The sequence below is a fragment of the Tympanuchus pallidicinctus genome, unplaced genomic scaffold (genome assembly GCF_026119805.1).
Source record: "Tympanuchus pallidicinctus isolate F22 unplaced genomic scaffold, pur_lepc_1.0 scaffold3, whole genome shotgun sequence".
NCBI classification, from domain to species: Eukaryota; Metazoa; Chordata; class Aves; order Galliformes; family Phasianidae; genus Tympanuchus; species Tympanuchus pallidicinctus.
In genome coordinates, this window is record NW_026294747.1 from 86,643,175 (window position 1) to 86,665,539 (window position 22,365).

The following is a 22,365-nucleotide window of genomic DNA, read 5'->3' on the forward strand; positions in this document are numbered from 1 at the left end:
TTGTTTGGTTTTTTTTTGTCTGCTTCAGCTTACTACTTTTATATATATATATATATATATATATATATATATATATATATATATTCTTGATCCTCATTTTGATCAATCATCATGACAGACACTGCTGCAATGGACTCCAGAATTTTGTGAAGACACTCTGCCACCTACAAAGGAACCTTAGTCTTTAGCTTCTTTGCAGTAAATTGTTCAACAGTGGGCTTACTGCCAGAGCTCTGCATATTGGTCTTACAGCACTCCAGATCCCAGTATGAGTACATCTGGGAGGTTGCTGTTGTTAGCTTGTTTTGAGTTTTTCTTAAAGGCTCCTAAACTATACTCTTGAAAGAGTGCCTGGCTTGTGTTTTCTATACTTAGAGGAACTATATAGAGGGGAAAAAAAAAAAAAGAAAAAAAAAAAAGCCAACACATAAAAACCTAGAAAAATAAAGCAGTAACCACTGTATATACCTAATCAAATGAAAAACATGTTGTATTTTCCTTCTTTTTAGTTATCAGTGAAAACCTGCCAGATTTATGCTTGTACTATAAGATACCAGCCAACAGCTGTTAGCAAGCTAGACTGTTGGTAGCTAAGGTCCTACATATTGTATTTCTTCATGCGAGGACAACGTTTAATTATAGCCTAGGTAATAATGCTAAAAATATTTGCTTGATGCACCCTTTCTCTGAAGCAGGTAAGCAAAAATCCAATGTCTAGAACAAGCATAGACGGTGGCAATTACCCAGATAATTTTAGAGTAAGAATGTACATCATAGGTTCTTCTAAGATCTTGTCTTCTGGACCATTTTGTGACTCAAGACTTCATAAAAGATTTGCCTATGAGTTTGCTCCAATAGTATACCTAACAAAATCCACATTCCATGATGATATTACAGCAGTACAGGGATAGATCTGGCTGCTCTCTTGTCCCTCATACTTCCTCCCATTTCACGTACTCTCCTGGTGAAGCAGGATCTTAGAGACACTGATGGTATATAATTTTTTTTCAAGCAAACTTATCACTAGTGCAACCTTTTTTAATGAAAGTGTGAGAATAACTCAATTCAACACAGTGCTAGCCTGAAAAGGATTCAATGTCTTTATGACCAATTATGGTCAAAGAAGTTTTTGTTTTGATAATAGTGTGTTTGACGATATCTGTCCACAGAAGGAGGATGTAATGTTTCCTACTTGACATAGCTTCTGTATTGTGCCTTGTTTTCCTGTGTTCTCATTTTTCCAGGTTCTATTTGCTTCTCAGTTTTTTCTTGGGTGACATCCCATTTTTGGTTCATTGTTTTTTATCCTTATAATAGCAGACCATGTACAATAAGCATCAGGAAAAAAAAAAAAAAAAAGAAGAAGAAAAAAGTGTATGGATGTTCTTTATGTCTCCTGTGCTAAAGAACACATAAATAAATTTACAGATTGGACAGCATTTGAATAAAGTCAAAAGTACCCTTTTAAATATCCAACTTCAAACAAACAAACAAACAAACAAAAACATTAAAGGAACCTTAAATGCTTAGCGCCAGGGCTTATCTTGCTTAGTAAATCTAATTTTCTTCATGGTTCATTATGGATAGGATATTCAAATCTAAGATTTTCTTTGTTGTCTATTCTAGGTTTTTTATTTTCATATAAGCTTTATCTACACAAAGCAGAGACAAGAAAAAAAAGCACTCACCTACGTATTCTTCAGGAGAAGGAAAGTCAAATACATTCAATTCCTGACAACTGAAGCTACTTCTGCTTTGTCCGAGAAGATGCACAGGTGCTACAGGTTCAGTTTAACTGTTGAAATGATCATTACCACCTGGAAGAATTTAGCTACTTAGAGTGGCATAGCAAGAAGTGTGTTTGGGCCCAGCAGCCAAACTGCGTGTAACTATCAAAGCACCTCACTGCGGTTCTGTCTCTGCTGGTACACAAAACACACTCTGCTTGCTGACAAAAATGAGAAGACAGCATAGAAATTAAGCCAACGTGCCCTACAGAGAAATCGGTAATTAGTATGGGCTCAGCAGAGCTAATAGAAAAAAGTGGCTTTTGGAGGAGAACTGAAAGGCTCCTCTTGAAGTCCATACTCAGTGATCTTAAAACTTCCTGCAACACGTAGCACAGTTGCCTGCAGCTGAGGAAAGGCAAACTCTTCTACATGCACAGGAGTAGGGGAGTGCAGTAAATGCAACGTAAACAGCTTGTCTGCTGTCACAGACAATTCAGCAGTGGAAGAAAATCAACATGGTTTAGGATGCCTTTCAAAATTAATGTGTGTCTTTCCTTTGGAAGAGTTTGATTTCTCTTCACTTTACAAGTTCCTTAAAACAGGTGATTTTTTACTGCTGTGGAAGTGGTAAAGCAGAGAAAGCCTCTATTCATGCAGAGAAAATGGCTACACAGCCATGAGAATGCAGCCACGCAATGGGTCAGTTGTGCTGGAACTGCCATCAGAGTTTATGTACATATATCTATCTAAAAAGTCAATGTAATTAAACATGTGTCTGATCACAGTACAGTGCAGACTTGAATCAGCAGGTACACTCATCTTTAGATAGCTGAAATCATAGATGATAACACTTGAAGGTAAATTTGGACATCTCAGCAAAGAATGATTTTTGAGCCATTAAATGTGGGTATATTCCTGTAACAGTAATTGTTCTGCATGGTGCAGACTCATAGGGATAGGAACTGGTAGTTCACAGCTCTGATTTCTGTCTGAGAGCACGAATAAGTCAAGCAACACTGTAGTGATGCTTTTTGGTGCTCACACACCAATTCTCACCATTGCCTCAGCACCCTTCCTTCCCTTTCCTCTCAACATGGCCAGCTTTGCATTGGCACACTCTCCCTGTTGAACCACTGGCATCCTCTTCCAGACGTTTCCATCACAACAGTCACATCTGACACACCTGGGTAGGACTGGTAGCACATGAGACTCAGGCATGTTTGTACCCATGTGGCATCCTCTTCTGACTGCTTTTATTGAACACTTCTATATAAAGAACATACTTGTAGAGATCAAGTTTCATATCTGAATAATTACATATATGAAAATGAACTGAGTAATTGAATTCCAGTGAATAATTCAAGCAGCTGTAATATTTGAATCTATAATCTGCCAGAGTGTTATACGATCTTATTTCCAGTTGATTCCTGAAAGGAAGTGCCTTACAAGCACTGGTACATAAAGTTGTCTCTAAACACAGACACCATCCATCGTAAATGTTTAATGTCCAATCATGAATTACAGCACCTGTTTTAAGTGATCAGCTACTAAAGGATATATAAAAAAAAAAAGAGGACGGAAATAGGGGTTTCTTTCAAGGAAGATTATTTCCTGCTGTTGAATTTCTACATCTTAATAAAGTGCCATATTCAGTCTTTGTTCTTGCAACATCTACTGTGCTTATAACTGAAAACTGAAACAAAGATCCTAGCATGGAATTTCAGTTACAACACCAAATATGCCAACTTAATTTTGCATGCACAGTGATTTAAATCCTTTGTTATCTGTGTAAACGTGATATGCTACAAAGCAGGGCCCACAAAAATTTGTTCGCTTCCTCAGTAATTTTTGCATCACGTTGTCTACTATTCCAATAGGTTTGTTTCTTTTCTTTAATATACCTGATAATTTGTAAAATGTCATTTTTATTTCAAGTGTTCATATTCACCTGCAAAAAATAGTCTGTAGAGCCTCTAAAAAATTTCTTCTAATGAGGATGGTATCTTAAGAGTTAAGTGGCATGCAGAGAGTAATAAAGGATCAGCAATAAATGCTATAAGGCAGTGCCTTACTAATAATAAAAATAAAAAACAAACAACAAAAGAAATAAAAAATGATGAGATACAATAGAGAATAAAAGGAGAAAGGTGTGGAGAAGATGAGAAGCTCACAGACTGTTTTGTAACAATTTGCATGCAGAAAATAGAGAAAAATACACAGTGGATCAGTTTCTCAGGGTGTTTGGTCCAAGTGTCATTGGCAGGAGTAAAGGGGCAGACTTTAGAAACATGAAGCAAGGAGAAAGACATAAAAAAAACCTGAGTGAGGGGAAGGACTTTGTGCCACTTTTTCCTTTTGGCCTTTATGCTCTACACACATTTTCCTTACCCTTACTCATACTTGTATGTCTGGGGGAAATGTTGGGATTGGGAAGCGATCCATGAGAATGAAGCAGCTTGAAAAGCATTATATTAGTCTGTGGAATAAGTAATACTTCAACCAAGTGAAGTAATGGAAACCGCTTCACCCAAGTCATTTAAAATTGGACTGAATAAGGCACTGGAGATTATGCTGAAGGGAACAATTCTACATTGGCAGGAATATGGACAAGATGACTTAATAGATCTAGTGTCCACATGCCAAATCCTGAGATCCGGATCCAGTTTTTATTACTCTATCATTACAAAAGTTGAACTTCCATTCACATTATTGGGAACTCAACCTGACACGAGAAAAAATAACCAGAAGCTTCAGGATTTATGCATAAGAACATGAATAAAAGTATTTTCCATATAATTTAAAAATTTAACTTTCTATGTAAAAATTATAAATTTCCAGTGCAGAAGATCTGGATTTAAATGGAGTTCTCCAAATTGTTCCAAACACCCTTCCCAGGAAACTTGCAGAGTTTATAGAATTTAATTTGTCAAAGTTTAACAGAATGTTTGATCAGTGTGAACACTTCTTTTCACTTAAAGTAAGTTTTTGTGTGCATTATTCGTTCCTGAAATGGGTGAATATATCTGTGATTAAAATATTGTGATGAAAATTAAAGTTTACTTTGCTAGGTAATGGAATGATATGGGAACAGTAGTAGAAGTTGTCATTAAAAAGTGGGGAATATAGATATAATCAGCAGGATTTTCCTTTTTTGTGTGTGTGTGTGTGTGTACTGACATGACTTCATTGAATACTGGTGGGGCATTTCAATGTAAATGGTAAGTTTATGCTAAATGGAGTCTGTTTTCCTTAGTGCAGAAACGTGCATGGAAGAATCAAGATTGTTCAGAGATTGTGCTGAATTCCAATTCGTTTTAACTTTGAAGCAAAACCTTACTAATTAAACCAAAATAATTCCAGAAATGCTATTAATATTTTTAAAATAAACTGAGACTGGAAAGTGCTCAGTGGATAGAGATCTATATGTCCCTGTATGTACAGGAGTTGAATGCAGTTAAATGGTTCCAATTTTCACTTTGCTGCCATTCACACCAATAACTGTTGCCAACTAAGACTGTTCCTGACACAGAAAATGTTAACTAGTGTCCCATGGCTCACTGTGTAATGATGATAGAAAAAAAAAAAAAAAGCCACGTTGAGTATATTGGGAAAAAAATGTTCATAAAGATAATCTAGATAATTATTTTGTGATACCCAGAGAGGAAACACATTTGTTCTATTGAAGTTAAAACTTCCTAATATGAGCAACAAGATTGAGAGCTATAGGACAGTGGAATTACTTCCTGTCTAATAAGAAAGCCATGCTAAGAGTTAGTTGGCATCTTACAAAAGATTTTTACATGATACAGAACATTTTCAGAGAAAACTTCCTACATTTGACCTTTTATTCATTCTTATTTGTGCATCTGAGCTCTAGTCTTCATAAGAAAGGGAAGAGATTATTTTAAAATCTTTCTGGAGTTGGGTTGTTTCTCAACCCTATAAGGTATGAAAAGTTGCACGCTTCCAACATGAGTGCAAATCTTCTCTGGTTAATTCTTTTTCTCAGTTTTGGGTTTGTCTGTTTTTTTGTTTTTTTTGTTTTTTTTTTTCCCTAGATCCATAAAAGAAACCTAACATATCATCTTTTAAAATATCAGTAAATTGAAAAGAAACTCATTAATGAGCACATCCAGCTATGGAAGAAAAAATGATGGTGATGAATTAACCTTGCAAGGATTTGCAGACAGATCTCAACTCCTGCCCTGTCCTTCTCTAGACGGAAAGGCTTAGCCAGCATTTCCAAGGCTAAATGAAAACAGACAGGCCTGTCAAGTCAGAGCAGTCAATGGGACTTGGGCATTGACTCTTCTTTTGCATGTTCCTGAAAGGCCACATTTCACAGCACAGTTCAGTGTTTTTCCCTCCATGGCCCCTTGCACCCACCTGGCAGGGGAACAGCATTATAGTCATGGTGTATAAAGAGAAAGGGGAAATAGCCCCTGCCCTGTTCCAAGCCAGGAGAAGACAATCCCCAGCTAGTTTAGTCTCAGCTGCACCTGCCCACAGGGGATACAGCTTCCTCCTTTCACAAACTACTTATCAAGATCGTCAGGCACACTGCAAAACTGCCTTGTCCAAGACTGAAAGGTATTGAAGGAGCTGAAGAGACAACACAGGTGGTTTGGCACTACTGGTCTAACAGATCAATTATTAGGCAGCTAGCATCAGCTGTGCAATTTTAAAGTACCACAGGTGCCATTTTAAACTGCACCACCTACCTAAGCATCTTTGGTGCATCATGGGGACTGGGAGGACAAAAGACATTCAGAGATAGATGTTAATACTATATTATTGCATTAGCACTTCACCAAGACAAAAGCATGCATCGTATCTCTCCATGTGCTCTTGAAGTATGAAAATGGTGTGAAATAAGTATAAAATTGCTGGCTAGAGAGCTTATGGTCTATGCAGTGACCAGAAATGCTGCAGTCCTGCCCAGCTTCAGCTATACCCTACAGTTGCACCTGTATGGGCCAATTGCTTGGCCCATCATTATTTTTAAAGAAAAAAAAAAAAAGAGTAAAAGGCATCTTTCTGTTTCATGTTTGAAAGGCATCACATCGCTTTCACAGTATGCTTCATCTGGAACTGTATTTAAGTAAACTCAAGAGAGAATATTCTATGTAGGCAATGCAAAATCATGTGTGATTTTTTTGTTGTTTCAATAGACAGGACTTGAGTAATGTCGGGGTTTATGGCTTTTATTTTATTTGGAGGGACTACTTTTTAACAGAAGCAGGAAGCAGCCTTTGGACACAGTAAGTCACAATGTATAAATAGCTCTACTGAGAGTATAACAAAGACTCTTTTGTGCTTTTTTTTTTTTTTTTTTTTAACCAGCAAAGCCAATAATATATGCAACTTAGCAACATTAAAATACCTCATCCCTACTTATGACACCTCAACCTTATATGAAAAATTAAGACATCTATTCAGAATTTCTACCATAAGCACACTACTTTCATACAATGCTTAGGAAATATCATACACTATTTAAAAGTATTTGCTTTAATAATTGCAGAAAAATTCAAAACATTTACTGTTGTCTCATTACTAAAGAGAACTTATAGTTCATTCATTTTGAACTGGAATACATGTGTGGAAATCTGCTTCTCCATATGGTTTCATATTTTTTCTGCAAGGTGAATACAGTGACAAGATTTCTTTTTAAAAATTGGACTATAAAAATTTTTTATTAAATAAAAAACAGTAGATTTCCTATTTAGCAAGCATTCTGGACCTCATTTTAAGGGGTTCTGAAGTTTATTGGATTTTAAATACATCCTTTTTCCCATCAAGGGTCTTTTAAAGGATAGTTTAACCTGTCTAATTTACATTCATGAACTTCATCTTTTACATACCAGGCTCTGGGACCATCAAATCCATGGGCTTTTCATTCTTATCAAACATAATAAAGTGATCATATACAACCAGTGGGATATATATATTTTTATTTTTATCCAAATGCCATTTTCAAATCCAATTTAGGTCATATAGGATGCCAATTTTGCACAGTTAAGAAGCTAGACAATTTTTCCAAAGAAAGATTATCAGCAGTAAGTATAAACATATGTCAGTTCATTAACTCTTTAAAAATATCCAGCACATCAGGCTTCATTCCCTTCCACATTTTCAAATACTACAGGAGATCCTGTCTGAAGTTCTGTAATGTCCAATACAGATACTCCCAAAAACAAAGGAAAGCTTTTGTTTTCCTAATGGGGCTTGTGGTCAGGCAAACTTCGATACATCCAAACACATTATTGAGTGGGCTTGATCACATGTTGATATTTGGGACAGATAAGGGGCCCTTGCAGACCATTCTAGCCACTGATTAGAACAGCTTCTAGTGAAATACTCTCCAGCTGCTCCATAACAAAGAATTATTATGTCCTACTAACAACCAGAGACAGAAGCTAAATTTGCCTATTGTCAGTCAGTCATCCTCTCTCCCTCGCTTTTCTGCAAATGTAATACTCAATTTTTACCTGTGTAATAAAAGAAGATTTTTCCCATTTTGTTAAAAATCATTACAGATTCTATAAAAGGTGTTGATTTGCCTTTCTTAAACACTTTTTCCCTCCCCTTGCATTATGGTATAACTTTGGAAATAAGTTTTTTCTCCGTGTACTTTGAATAAGAAAGATTCTGTTATTTCCAACTTTAGGAGCAACCAAATCTAAATCCACACTAATCCCTAAAGTCAAGTAAATTCAAACAGCTCCTTAGAAATCATGCTAATATTACCAATGACTTTATTCCTCTGTTTATCATGGTGCAAATTGATACAAACCAATAGGCTCAGTTTCCTTGTGCAAATCGACTAGTACACCAAAAATCAGTAATATGCCCAACTTGAATTATGTGCCAAGCATCTTATTCCTTGTATACACATAATGATTTAAAATTAATAAAACAGTCATGTATTCCTTAGGCTTAGCGAAAAGTCATTCTTTAGTGGACCTTTGTACTCTAATAGGGGTAAATGGGGATCCTGCCATATTCAATACATCTTTCTCATTAACATAAACCAGATGAACTACACTTTTAGCTATAGTTAAACAAAAGTTATGAGGTAGAATTTGTTATCTCAGCTATCTACATATTTGGACAAAGATGACAATCCCTCCTTTCCTTGGTCTCCAAACAGAAGGGAAAGTTGATTGTGGACTGACTTCTTACAGGTTCTTCAAGCAATTGCTGCAGCGTTAAATTGATATTTCAGATTTTTTCAGCCCATTCATTTTTCTGTAGCTAGCCAGCCATACAGAACCCATTTCCCCATGAATCTAGTCAATCCTATCATTGTATCCTATTGTATCATAAAGAAAAATAAGTCTACAAAATTTATTTTAAATTCAGTGATATCTTAATAAAACTTACATCGCACTTCTCAGCACCTTTTCACAGGAATGAAGCACAACTTTCAGTCAGTCAACATTCAGTCTGTGCTTTTAAAGGAAAACATGAAAAACACCTCAGAAGGCAAAGCCTGTGTGCCTGTGAGGTGCCTGTGTTCAAGGTGCCAAATAGCAGCCACATCCAAAAGTGACTAAGAAAAAGCAAGATTCAAAATGTTTTCCTGCCTCCTTTAATGAGTAATTAATCTACTATTGGAGCAGCTGATGTCAACATCTTCATGAGAGCTCATATATAGCAGATGATCACTATGGTTGTCCAGCAAAATCCTTGCTTACCTCCTGTTGCTATAAGCCAACATCCATCTCTGATGACAGACACCTAAGGGAAGTGAGCATCCATGTCATGCTTACCTGCTATCACCTGGACATGGAAGTGGGGAAGGCCTTGATATTATTCCATCCCTATGTCTATCCAAGAGTAAAGGTTGCTATGAATAGATAGCATTAAATACCTTTCAAAGGCTATGAACCACCAGTGTACACCAAAGGTATCTGAGTAAGTAAAAATATGACCCATATTTATTCGTGTCATCAGCACATATATAGTGCAACAGAGAAAGCTTTTCTTCAGTATATGATCTGTGTCTTTTATATTGTACCTTCTAGGTAAAGAAGCGTTTAACAAGACTTATAAAACTGAATACATGAGAGAAAGAAAATTTGTATAGGCTTAAAATCTTCTGGCCAAGAGTCAGGTCAGACAGAGCAGAGGCTTGCTTGTGATCACACTAGGTAAGTATACATAGTTCCTGATTAAGTATGTTTCCAGCAGCTATCATTTAGAAAGTCTGCACCACCTCCAGCAGAACAGAAAGTAAATATATAAATAAATAAAGAACCACTCCAATATCCTACAATATCCACACTTCCACCAGCAAGTAAATAAGATTCATTTTACATTCACACTTGACTTATTGTTAAGCAGCCAACAAAAACAAAATATGAAGCCCTACTGAAGAGCAGTTTTAATTTGACAGCATTTCTGAAGCGTCTGGGGAAATCTGCTGTCTATGAATGCTACATAAATTCTGCCGTTGTTTTCTACAGTACTGCAAAAAGAGAACTTCCAAGTGTCGTTCACAGCAGGAAATGCCTTCAGCCTATTTCTACCCACAACCAATAATTCTTAAGTTAATATCTGGTGGGCCCCTCCAAGCATTTCAAAATAGCATGTTTTCTGCAGCGGGCTGTTAAGAACAGTATGACCTACAGAAACTGGTAGAATGATTTGTGCCATCTTGTACTGATGTATTCTCCTGACAGTTCTGTTTACTGTATCAGTGATGCAAGTTGCAATTAGAAAAAAAATGTAGCATATAGCAATTATGAGTTGGTTTTGCTTTTTTTTTTTTTGCACCTTTTCTCTTGCAAAATAGATATTTTACTCAGACCCTTGCTCTCTCTTCTCCACCCCTTCTCAAATCCCTCAGTAATAAAATGTTGATGTCCTTCAAGGTTTAGAATAAAGGAATGGGAGTTTTCATTAGACTTATCACTGCATTAAACTTGCTTCCATTTCACAAAAAAGGTGCACTGGATCTATTAATGATGTTATTTGCTATACAAAGTCAGATTTAAAATATTTACTTACAAGTTCTGCATATGGCATAGGATTGAAAAAGTACTTACAGAGCATTCTATAGTAGTTAATACCTAACATCAAAGATTGCATAGTTGACAATGAAAGCTGCATTAATCATCTCATTTTCATCTTTCCACCACATTTTTGCACCTTTAAAGTGGGCCTATTTCAAGTTCTAGCTACAGGTGTAATCGAAGTAACTTAATGACTGTGATAATTTATGCCAGCTGAGGAGCTGGCTGTAAACTTCTAGCCACAACTCAAAGATGATTAAAAAAAAAATACACAAACTACTGAATAAGACTCCGCTGCTGTGAAAAACGCATTAAGAAACTAAATTAGATCTTTTAAAGTGTTTCATTTTTCCCTTGTTTTTTAAATAGAGGAGCATAATGGAAGATACTTTTTCAATGAACTTTTTAAAGTTCAAATAGACAGCAACACAAAAACCACAGAGTATTAAAATCATATTGTGGTGTGCACTGGAGTAATTTGGATGATAACGTGAAAAATGAATTTTCAAGCTACTTGTCCTGTACTTTCCATTTTAACTTTAGCTTCGGGATTATACATTTGAGAAGCAGACAATACCCACTCAGTTAGAAAGAGATTACCTTAAGTCTTCTTTATGAAAAAACAGGCAGAAGTAGAAACTTTAAGCTCACAGCTATGCCTGTCTTAGCTGTGTTGACCCCATTTGAATTACAGTGCACTGATGCTGAGAGCGTTGCACTGATTTGAAAGCTCAGAGATTTGAGGAACTACTCCTTGTGGACTGTTTTCTTGTTTCTGGCTATTTGATCATTGTACTTTTTAAACATTCATCAAATAGAGCTGGGTTTTTAATTTTCAAATTCTTTTCTTTTTTTTTTTTTTAAGAGAAAGTCAAATTTTTAAATTCATGAGGCTAAAAAAGTCAAGCTAAAGTGCAAAAGTACAATTTCTCAGTGCGTCTGTTGTATCCTTAGTTGTTCCATTTTGAGTGACTGAGTATTTGATTCAGCTCAGGCAGCCACCACTCCCAGTTCCTGAGCTCCAGCCAGGTCTCTCAGGCCCATTCACAATTCCAGCACTAACTTTCCATAATTATTTTATTTCCTTAATCTTCCCAATGGCTGGTTCAGCCCCAGGTGGGCCTCATTCCTCTCCAAGTTCAGTAAGACAGTCTCTTACTCCCTCTGCTCTCCTGTCTCCTCCAATTTTGATTTTTGCTGGCAACCACACAGTATCTCCTCTGCTCTCCCTCTTTTACACACACAAACACGCATAGGTACACCCACAGAATAACATGGGAAATGCTTCAACCATTTGAGAAGAAACTGCTATTTTCTACATTTTGAAAAGAAAGGAATGAAAAAACAGAAGACAGCATATCAGAGGAAAAAAAGCAGGACAATAGCTCTTAAAAGAAAACAGAAGAAAGAAAAAGCAGAAAACTTAAATGTAACAGCATAAAAACACTGAAAAAAATTAATCATAAATAAAACGATTATAAAAATACGTAAGAGATACTGAAGATGAACAGAAAATGTCAAAACAAGAAAAAAAAAAAATCAAGCCTGCATAAGCCAAAGCTCAGTGGAGCTAAAGTAATTTCTTCCCATCTGCCTAAAGGGGTCCAAAGGAAAAAAAAACTTTCATTTTTTTCAGTTATTTTGCCTACAGAAGAGATTCTCTCGGTTTTAGTTTATCATACAGTATTACTGAGTATTATCGAGAATTTTAAATGCTTAAGTCTTCCCTCAACTTTTTCCACATGCAAACCTGGAGTGCAATGCAATGCTGCATGCTACACCCTGCTGTAGCATCTAGCTGTGGCCTACGGAGACTTGTCTATCAGCTGCAGCTTCATAACATATTTACGTACATAACTGATTTAAAGCTGTGGCCATGTCTACACCCTGCTGTAGCATCTAACTACAATCTACAGAGACTGGTCTGTTGATTGCAACTTAATAAGATATTTACATACATGGCTGATTTAAGGCTATGGCTATGTCTAACCTGTGGAATCCAGGCATGCCTCCCAGTTCCTGCAGTCATGTGCACATGTGCGTGCCCAGCTCCCTGTTAACTCCCTTCCTTCCTCCTCCTCCTCCTCCACACCCCTATTTCCAGCCCCACCAGGTCCCCCTCAGGCAATGAGGGACACAGTTATGGTGCACCCCCCACACTCCAATCAGAGCCTGTGGGAGCATGCTCCTCTGTGTCTGCAGCAGCCTGAAGTGCAGCTTTGGCTAGTGGCAAATATTTTGTGAGCTGAGTCTTTTCTGGATATCGTTCTCTAATAGTTTTGGTGTGAAAAAGCAAATCTTTCCTCACTCTCAAAAGCAGAAACAAGTTCAGATCGTATTTAAAAGAAATTACTTTAGCAGCTTGATGCAATATTTTTGTAAAGGAATATGAGCATTCAGCTCAGCCAGTCTGGTAACAAAGGACACACAGACTCAGTATAAGCAAGCAGAGCATTTTTGTGGCTAAATCACAGTGCACTGGAAGTGTATTCCTAGGTGTCCCTAGTTCAGAGTTGGCCATCTGTATTTTGTCAACAATAGCAATTCACTTTTTAATGAATGTTTAAAATCTCAATTCCCCCAGGAGTAACAGCTATAGAGAGCATCAGCTATTGCTGAAAGAACAGAGATTCTAGGAATAAACAGAATACTGTAGAATGGCATGGAGGAACAGGTGACCTCATTATTCTGGAAAATGTCTCCTTCTGAACCACAAGGAAATCTGACAATTGAAAAGGTTAAGCCTTGAACAGTGGAGTTTCACAGAGATAGAGTGAAAGTAAATTTGAACCCCCTGTGTACTTACGGTATTATGTGCCATATATTATCATGTTGCGTTTGGCTTTACTGTTGTTGCATCTTTATTAATGATGGGCCAGAAATAAAACCCAGATGTAAACATACCTGCACTTCCAAGGGCCTTGGCTTTAGCTAACAATACAGCAGCTGAAAGCCATCCTGAGCACATTTTGTTCTAGAAGGTTCATACTCTTCTTTTAAAGAAAAACAAGCAAAAAATAAAGGAAAATACTTGAAATAACAAGTAAATTTTCTGTTATAAAATAACAATGTATTATCTTGCTTGCTATAATTTAAATGAATCTTGGCCATACTGATAGGTATAATGAACAAGTCTGACTTTAAGAAGAAATGGAAGACAGCAATTTTACTCTCTAATAAGCAGAACAGTAGGAACACAGAGCACACCATTTTCTTACAGTCAAGGATTTTCATTGTTGGAGTTTATTAGAGAAGTTACAGACCGGTATTTTGCAGCCAGACACTGAGGTTTGCACTGGTTTATTGGGTTGTAGGACAGAAAATCATATAAAGAAGGAGATGTCCTTATTCCAATTGGAATGGAAGAGAAAAATATCCACTGCTGACAGACCTACTCACTCACAAGTCTATTGGTCTCAATATGCATAGCAGTAGACATAGAATAGCTTAGGAAAGAGTTTGGTACACCTGGTTAAAGCGAAGTGTAAGAGCTAAAGGAGAGCAAAACACTATATGTCAATATTTGCCCTACTGAGGAACAGCAGATATACTGTAAATGAAAGATACCATACAAAAAGAAGTAAGTAACCACATATATTTCAGCCCTGTACCCCAGCTGCAAAACATTATTTGAAGTTATAAGGTTATAATGGTTGCACAGCTGTAAGAAGGTGGGGGTCATCCATTTTACATACATATTCAAATTAAGAATGCAGGGTTGCTGGCACTGAGCACCATTCATGATGTGGCCCAAAGTTAGGAATGTGTAGAAAGATTTAAAAAAAAAAAAAATCACTTTCCTTTTACTCATTTGGAGATGGCTGTGGACATTTTCACTCATCTCTTGGTTGTGCATGGTTAGGTCTGAAGATGAGAAACAATGAGCAAACTGGAAACTTAAAGTGCAGATGGATAGAAAATTCAGAAGCCTCAGACAAAAAACCCTCATCTCAAAAGCCTTAATTTACACTAAATTCCAGTGGTACCTAGATCCCCTAGGTCTTTCCTGTTCAGTATTCAAATGGGTTTCTCGAAACCCACATCTGTCCATGGCCACAAGGATGCATGACTGGCTCCCATTGAACTTCCTATCATCCAAGTACGGTGGTTCTTTTCTGTAAAGCTGATTTACAGATGAGTAGGTCCCAGTATATACTGGTGCATGCAGGATGTTCTTCCCCAGGTGCAGTACTTTGTTTTTCCCTGTAGAACTTAATGACATTCATCTTAGCCCACTTCTCCAGTATGTCTGGGTACCCCTGAAAGACAGTATAACCATCTGGTGTATTAACTGCTCTTTTATTCTTTGTGTTTGCAGGCTTGCTGAGGGTGCATGCAGCTCCATTATCCAGGTAATTAACAAAGCTGTTAAAGAGTACTGACCCCAGTACAAGGGCCTGAGGTGTCCCACCACTAGTGAGTGCAGCCCTGCTAGACTTTATGCATCTGATCATAACATTCTGATGGCAGCAGTTCAGTTACTTTTCTGCCTACCTTGCTCTATCTTTCTAGTCCATACTTCATCATTTTCACTATGACAATGTTACAAGAGAAAGAGTTGAAAACCTTGCTGAAAACTACATAAGTGTATATGCTTTCCCTTTATCAAACAACACAGTCATTTCAAATGTAGGCTATCAGCTTGGTCAATCGTGATTTTCACCTTCACAACCCATGCTGACTACCTGTAGGAAGACTCATCTTTTCCTTCAAGTTTAGAAGTGTTTTTCAGAATTATTTGTTCCTTCACCTACCCAGCATTTGAGGTGAGATTGATCAGCCCACTACCTTCTTGTCCTTTTTGAATGGAAGAGTGGCAGTTGTCCTCACAATCCTGTTTGATCATTGTGCTCAGAGTGAATTGACTGTTTGTAAATATCAGCCTCTTTCCTCATGGGCTCTTCAGTTGCCTGTGTCAGGAAGTTAACCTCTATACACTCCAGCAAGATTCTGGATTTCTTGTGCCCTGCTATGGTGTCCCCTCAATAAATATCAGGTATTTCATATCCTTCTCATGAGGCCAAAGATCTTTTTATTGTCTCTGATGCTATATGCACTGTGGGCCTCCTACTGCAGAAGTTTTACTCTGTGACACAGGTCCTCCATCACTACATGTCTACTGCAGCTAGGAACAATATATTCTCCAACTTCATTGAGGTATATTCCCTTCACCCCTGGACCAGCAGGGCTTCATCCTCTTTCCAGAGTTCAGTTTGAGTTTATACCAAAGTTGTCACGAGTTGCTGCCTCGTGGCAAGTCATTACCATTAACGAACATATGTACAACATCCCAGTTGTGTTAGATTGTTTCGATTGCAGCAGCGCTGTTTGTTTACCCATCTATTTGTAGAATTTGCTTATCAGTTCTCCTCAAAACCTTGCAAGGAATTGAGAGAACACAGAACACAAATCCAAACATATTCAAAGCAATTTTTCCCCTTAAAGTTGCATCACTAGGCAAGATAAGGTACTCTCATAAGCTTTATTTCAGAGTATAATACTAGAGGTTGATGTAAGAATTGTAACTACACAGTAAGTCACGGGTGCCCAATGTTTTGGTTTGCCTGGGTCACTCTGAGTGAAGAGAAATTGTCTAGTGCCACATCTACGAAGGTTGTTCCAGAACTAATGCCTCCTAATTATTTCTATGGAAACGGCAACTGATAAAAACAGCAACAAGAACACTACTTAATAGAGCAAATGCTCAGCTACAAAGCACTCCTCAACATAGTCATCACCACTGACAAAGCATTTTCAGCACCGATGAACAAATGCCTGCATGCAGTAACAATCTGCACCAGTTGAGGTGACCCACTGTCACCCCTACTGAAACATACCACCCTCACTGTGCTCACACCCACTGTTCAATCTCCATCAATGTTCAGCAAGTGCTGATGAATGGAAACTTTTTCCACATGGAGGAATTCAGTGACACTTTTGCTTCATATGCACTTCCATTCTGTCAAACACCATTCTGTTAGACTACCCCTCTCCTACTGTCTGTCACATGGTTCAGTGCTATAATGCAATGGAAAGTACAGCAATGACAGCACAGTAACAAAGTAGTAGGCTGTATCAAGCGAGGATATGCAGCAGCCACTGACATAGAAACACAGGAAAAAAACTACTTACCCTTAGAAGGGGGCTCAAGTACATGGGAATCTCCACCAAGAAACTCTTGTCTCCACTGCCAGCCCTTAAATATGGTCTGAGAAGGGGTGGATCATGGCTCAAACCCTTCCATCATTCAGGTGCATTGATTGCACCTGAGCACCACTGGGTTGGCCCTGCCTTCCCACCAGGTACTGAATCACTGGTTCAAGTCCTGACTTAGCATTTCTGCTATGTATGGCAACAAAATGTAATGGAGTATTGGTGGGAAGGTACAACTTCTACTGTCATACCACCAACATCTACTTCTGACATCATGAGCCACAATAATAAAATAGGAAGCATTACTTTCAGAGCAGCCCTCATGAAATATATAATACAATGTACATAAGAACAAAACTCATTTTAACTGTTAATGTTCTGTGTGTTTTTTTTTAAAATTCAAATATATAAAAAAGAAACAAAGACATAAAACTAGCAGGATATTTGACCTTGTTTTAATGAAACTATCGCATCAGGCTGGTTTGGTGGAAATGGCTGCAATTCTTAATGAGTTCTTAAGACATTCATCAGAATTTTTGATGAAATCTTACTCTTCCTGTGCTTCATCCTTGAAAATAGTTGTTCACAAGTGTGCATACTGCCAAAAGTGACAATGAATAAGGTGTGATTGTGAAGTGAGCTGTATTTCCCTCTGGTATGAGAGGGTTTACAGAAGTCTGGTAGAGATATGATCAAATTTTAGATTGAAACTCTATGCATTCCATTGAAAATTCACAAGCAATTGTATTTATGTTTGTCAACAGTTTACGGGCTGGTTTGGCCCAGTTCCATGACTAGTGGGACAGAGTGATTTCGCAAAATCCACGCCTCCAGAGAAGGGAAAGAGGGGACCCCAAAATAATTAAAAACAGTGGCAACGATCTGAGGAGAAACAAACTAATTTACTAAATATGGTATCAGAATACAAGATAACACACCATAATACAATATAATTAGAATTGAAGCTAATAAATCAAATACAATGAGAGAGAGAGAATGTCCGAAGGGTGGATAGGCCTCACCATAACACTGACGTGAGATGCTCAGCCCAGTTGAGCAGCAGGGAGAAGAGCCTGATGAAGAAGAGCCCATCAGGTGACCTTGCCAGGGGTTATATCTCCTCTGTGACTGCAAAGTCCCCTGGGGAATGTAGTTCTTCTTCTCTTCCGGACAGGTGCCTGGAACTGGAGCATTAACACCTTAACTCCCAGTGCACTTCATGATGTTATGATGTGGAATATCGATAACCAAAAATCATAAAACCATGACAATGTTGACCGAAAATGAAGTTGCAAATAATAATAAAAAAAAAGTCATGACATTTTGGCAGTCTTGAAACTTTTTCTCAAATTCCTTTATCAAAACAGTATGGCTGCATATTTTTTGCTATTCACGGGATTGTGTTTAGCCAGTGTATGAAAATCCATAACTATTTGTCTTAACTTGATCTGGCTCTGCACCGCATTCCCAGTGCCCTGGTTTCAGCCCAGATAGGATTAATAATGCACTGATGTTCACTTGGTGCTGAGTAATGGTTGTGCACTTTGGGCTGGGCCAGGCCACATCAGGCAGATCTGCTGCCATTAGTGGCTTGGGGCAGGGTGTAGTTGCAGTGCAAACTGATGGGGCTGCAGGTTGGACATGCCTCTAATAAGAGATTAATCAAATCATAAAATAAAAGTGAATCTTGAAATGGTCTCATATTTCATTGTTAAAAAACAAATATAAAAGTATCTCAATATATCTCACTGGATCTCTTAGTTACTGCTTTGCCTATGTTCAGTTGCAGTTGTTTGACTTCCCTATAATCTCTACTTTGGTAACTTCTGAATTTCTTATTAGGATCAGTAGGCTGTCACTGATTTATGTAAACATTCCAGATTCAGCAAGAGAAAAATGTATTTATATATAAGGAGATTATGTGGAAATAGCAGAAAACATGTCCGAAGGATATAGGAAGATCTAATTCTAGGCAAAGTCAAATAGGCCTAGAAATCCTCTGCTTTGAACACAGAGCTGGCACCAAAAGAGGTGAGAAGACAGAAGTCTTTAAAGGAAACAGTCAAGAGGCTAGCACAAGAAGACATGGGGAGAATGGTTCTGGAGCTTGGACCCGAGTATATCAAAACTTAGGTTTCAAAATATTGGCTATTTTTACTGTGCACATCCTTTACAAATAGAATTGTACTTACACTTCAGTTTATTAAACTGAAGCAAATCTACTAGGCAGAGACAATACCAGAATAAAGGAAAGAGTGAATGCAGCGTGATTGTCAAACACATGTATGTTATGCCATTTCAAATGCCTGAAGATTTCCAGTCAACTCATCAGACATTGCTCCAGAAAGACACAGGTCTTATTGCCAGCCCCACACTGCTGTCCCAGGCACCATATTGCATCTCAAATCGTACTCATCATCTTTATTTAGGCAAATGAACAGAAGATGTTTGGACAGAATGTGTGTAAGCTGTATAATCTTGTCCCACCTGTCATTGCAAGCTACAACTGGCTATTTTGCAATCATATATTTATTTTCCTACATTCCTCAGCCTTCATGATAGGTTGGGATTTAACAAACAGTTTTCAAAGAGAAATCCAAAAGGAGAGAGAGGCCTCATAAATCATCCCAGACAAAAAAGAATAACCTGTTCATTCAGAAAACTCAGTGAGTCCTAAGATTTCTAATCACAAGCCAAGTGCTCTTGGCTACAGAGGTTCCATCCTTCTTTATGGGCTATTAAATAATGCTCTTCTTTGTATTTAATAAGATCTTTTGAAGCACTGGAAGGAAGAGTCTGCCCATGCATTCTGCGATGGAGCATCTACCTTTTCTGAAACCAGATTGCAAATATCAGCTAATATTTAACTACCTATTCATGCCAGGAAAAAAAAATAGTCTGAATTTAGACCATGCACATCTGCTATACAAAAGACTGGCACAGAATTGTTTCAGATAAATTTCAGTGGAAAAAGGTGCGGAATATTTTCTATGTGAAGAAGATTGGGCAGACCAGGACTGTTCTGCTTGGATAACAGACCACAGAAACAGTAATAAACGTCTATAAAAACACTGAATGGCAAAAAGAAAGTGGATAGGAATAACAGTTAATGGATTCTTCCGTTGCAAGAACTATGAAATAAAAGTACTGGTTGGCAGTATCAAAGCACATTGAAGGAAGAGATTCTTCATGCAAGACACGTCATGCAAAGCACATGCAAACTAAGTGAATCCTTTTTAAAAGGTGTTCCAGGAGATTAGATTTTATATTGTGTGAAAAGTGAGCAGAAATATTCATGGTAAAATGATTAAATAGCATTAATTACGCAGTTAAATTGCACATAACTGATGGCAATTTGTATTTGGTCAGAAAACTATCGTAAGCGCTCGCCCTTAAGCAAAAATAACTCCTAGTAATTCACACTGACTATTCTCAGACAGAAGATCCTGATGTGGAGAGGATACTAATCTGTCTGGTGTGCCCGTTCTTATGTCCCCCATATGCCTGAAGTAGAGCTGCACCTTGCAAACAATGAACCCTAAGCTAACATCTGTCTCTGTGATTTTGAGCAGAAACATCATTCTGGAGTTCCAAACCTCCTTCTGAAACTTGTTCATTCCCAGCATTATCTGATGAAAAGCATAATAAAAAAGAACACTTTGTTTTAAAAGCCCCAACCAACTCCTCTGTTATCCAAACCAAAACTCCACACTTTCCTGAGGCTTCCTTGCCAGAACCACAAAAGCATTGGCGCTTTCTATAGGCTCAGGCACCAGGAAAATGCAATACATATCTAAAGAAGACAGATTGCCTGTCCTTACTGCAATGATTTTAAGGCCCAGTGCTCCACAGGGGAGAGACAGAAGACAGCCAGGAAAGACATCACAAAAATAGACTATGAGCTTATAAATCATCAGTGCACTTCAGACACAGAAGCTAGAAAGATGACGTCTATTTTGAAGATTAACTATGATACGTGCTAAAGCAAAGCAAGCAGATCTTTTTATATCAATAAAATGCAGAATACTCTGGGGACAATAAAGGAACCTTACTTCTGCCTCCAATTGACAAAAAAAAAAAAATCAAAAAGCTTTATTGAGACAGACACTGGAATGGGTTATTTTTGCCCTGTACTGAAACATAACCTCCAGACCATAGGTGGGAGGAGGATTGGGGAACTTGCATGCAATTCAATCTAGTATGGAAAAAATATACGTTCTTATGATGATTTTCTAACACTAAAGAATTTGTCTATTTTAATAAGCCCAGAAAACCTAGGTGTCTGGTGATTTCTTGTCATAAATCAGGAGCTCGTTAAAATGAAAAAAGTATGAAAGGAAGGCAAAGATTCTGGCAAGAGTCTTGAGAAAACAATTGAAAAGCATTTTTGAAGTTTCATACATTTTCATGCAATATGTGTAAAGGCCTAAGCTCTAAGCACTAGTAGCTCTGAAGACTGCCTGCTAAGTACCTAAAAGCTCCTAAACTTGCTGAATTTTAGACCATGTATTCAGTTTTCTGCTTGAGTCTGGATATTGCCTGCTTAGAGCGAAGTGCAAAGCTGTGGTTGTGGGAGGGAGGTACAGAAAGTCGTGCTACCTGACCAACAGGAAATTCAAAGTGCATCAATTGTATGAGTCCAAAGAGCTGTTGAAAAGTAAGATAAGGTTCAGAAGGGGATTACTGTGTCCTAAATGTGATATTTTTATTGAGAGGGCAGTGCTTAAATTACATTTTTATGAGCCAGCGTGGCATACCATCACTTTTTCATTTTACTGGGAAGCTTGCTGGGACTTCTCTGGTTCACAGCTGCAGAATGGATTAATTTTATCCTCCCTTGAATAAGACCTTCAGTCCCACTGTAGCTTCTAACTTGGAAACAATGTACAAGGATACTACAAGACATAAATGATTACATCATCAGATTAGAAGAGAAATAGGAACAAAAATGGATTGTACACAGTGTTCAACTATGACTTGATTCAGTAAAAAATATTTATGTGCATGCTAGTCTTAAGAGTCCGTTTGGTAAAGCAGTAAAGTATGTTCTTGGGCTTAACTGAAGTTAGTGGAACTTACAGAGGTCCTGAAGATACTCACATGCTTCACTGCTTCATTAAGTGAAAATACAAATATCACAGAGCAAGGTTTATCCTCAGGGAATTCCACCTAAATACTGAGTGACATAAACCTATAAATCACATTAAGGATATTTACTATTAAAATGCATGAACAAAAATGTGCTAAGGGAAGTGCAGATTGCATGAGAACTAAGCCTCAGAACAGCATTTTGTTTAACAAGATATCTGAGACATAAGACTTGTTTAAGTGTAAAATCAGAAGTAACAACAGTGAAACCAAGGCCAATGCAGCTGAGGTCAATATTAAACCCCGGAGAAAAAGCATGGGGGAGGGGGAGAAAAATGGAAAACTGGTCCTCAGAGAATGAGATAAATGATGAT

At 37.7% G+C, this 22,365-nt stretch overlaps 1 long non-coding RNA gene across 1 annotated transcript; it reads right to left on the reverse strand.

Moving 5' to 3' along the window:
- Positions 1-1,201: 1,201 nt before the first annotated feature.
- Positions 1,202-1,750, reverse strand: LOC128086235 (uncharacterized). The gene is made up of 2 exons (XR_008209299.1): positions 1,689-1,750; positions 1,202-1,307 (listed from the first exon to the last, which is right to left on the reverse strand). It is a non-coding gene; the product is annotated as an uncharacterized LOC128086235 (long non-coding RNA).
- Positions 1,751-22,365: the final 20,615 nt, after the last annotated feature.